Here is a 2,151-nt window from a genome sequence, read left to right on the forward strand (position 1 = left end):
CCAGTGCCCAAGTATGGGGCATGATCACTTCCCTACTCCTGCTGGCCACGCTATTCCTGATATAAGCCAGGGTGCCATTGGCCTTCTTGGCTACCTGGGCACACTACTGGCTCACATGCAGTTGGCTGTCAAACAGTATCCCCAGGTTCTTTTCTGCCGGGCAGCTTTCCAGCCACTCTTCCCCAAACCTGTAGCATCGCGTGGGGTTGTTGTGACCCAAGTGCAGGATCCAGCACTCAGCCTTGTTCAACCTCATACAGCCTTGGCCCATCGATCCAGCCTGTCCAGGTCCCTCTGCAGAGCCCTCTTCCCCTCGAGCAGATCAACACTCCCGCCCAGTTTGGTGTCATCTGCAAACTTACTACTCAATCTCCTCATCCAGATCGTTGATAAAGACATTAAACAGAACTGGGCCCAAAACTGAGCCCTGGGGGACACCGCTTGTTACCGGCCGCCAACTGGATTTAATTCTGTTGACCACAGGTCTCTGGGCTTGGCCATCCAACCAGTTTTTTACCCAGCGAAGAGTATGCCTGTCTAAGCCATGAGCCACCAGCTTCTCTAGGAGAACTTACCTGCTCCTCTTGTTCAGGTGCAGTGGGACTTGCCAAATTGGTATTGAGGGCACTGCCCTGCCTTGCTGTCACCCTCGGCTCCCAGCTCCCCTCCCGTTGCAAAGCAGCCCACGCTTGAGCTTGGAGCCAAGCACTATGGAACCTGGCCCTGAACCTGCCCTGCATCAGAGCTGGCCTTGACCTCAATCCGTTAAAATTCTTAGAGGGAGTAGGGGAGAGGCTGCAGACTGCTGGGGCACATTCAAGTTTTCTAAGCCTTAAAAGCTCCTTGAGACAAAAAAAAACAAAAAACAAAAAACAAAAAACCCCACCATACTCCCTCCTACCTCTAACTATAATCTACCATACAACCTTGCAGAAGTATAAAAAGCTTTCAGCACAAGTCTACTATGCAGGCATGCATACTGCAAGGTGATCCCTTTTCATTCAAGTTGTTCTGTAGCAATTATGTCCCAATGCTTTCTTCTTTGCCACAAAGGAAATAACTGAAAATTCTGCCCCAAACCCACAACAGTTAAATTACCAACTTAGCTTTCTCTATTATCTAAGTTGCATTAATTGTGTTCAGCTTAATGGAAGCAATTATTTAATTAGTGCGAACCGCTGTTCACCTACATACTCCTGTAGAAACATTTTGGGTTACACACAGGCCAATTACCTGCTGAATCGCAGAGCACCTCATCACAAAGCTATTAAAAGTTCAGCAGAAAACTCCCTCGGCAGTACGAGGCGTTTTCAGAAAGCTGGGGCGCCAGTGGAGTGAAACTGGGACGTTTGATACTTAGACCTTTGAAACAGCTGCCCTTAAATTGAGTTTAACTGTTTTAGAAATCAATAAAGTATCTCCCACCTCCCGCACCAGCATTAATACTATGACTACTATTAATATAGGCATAGTACTGGGCAGGATGAGATTGCCACTTTAGTGAGAGCTGACTACCCTCACACATGCACATACACTCAGAGCCAGCACTTTCTCTAACAAGCACACAACTAGAATGCATACACAAAAGGCAGAAGGAAGAAGACTAGCCTAAGTGTCTAACCTAAGCTTAGAACTTAAGCACTTTGATACTCACCTAAAACTCCATAGCATCAGTGGGGACCTAAGAGACTCGTTCAAGCTTGTACTGCAGTGTGACTCTGGTCCTCAATTCCTAGCTTTCTGCCTTTCTCACAAAATCATCTGGCCAATGGCAAGCAACCCTTCCAGGAGAAGCATACCTGGAGAAGATACCGGGTAACCCCCAGTGTCAACACAGGCTGGGGGAAGAAGAAAGGATGGAGAGCAGCCCTGCCGAGGGGAACTTGGGGGTACTGATGGATGAAAAGCTGGACATAAGCTGGCAATGTCCACTGGCAGCCCAGAAGGCCAACCCTACCCTGGGCTGCATCAAAAGTAGCGTGGCCAGCAGGTTGAGGGAAGTGATTCTCCCCCTCTACTCTGCTCTCCTGAGACCCTACCTGGAGCACTGCGTTCAGCTCTGGGGCCTCCAGCATAAGAAGGACATGGATCTGTTGGACCGAGTCCAGAGGAGGGCCATGAAGATGATCCGAGGGCTGGAGCACCTCTCCT

Source organism: Egretta garzetta, unplaced genomic scaffold (genome assembly GCF_000687185.1).
Source record: "Egretta garzetta isolate BGI_Z169 unplaced genomic scaffold, ASM68718v1 scaffold650, whole genome shotgun sequence".
NCBI lineage: Eukaryota > Metazoa > Chordata > Aves > Pelecaniformes > Ardeidae > Egretta > Egretta garzetta.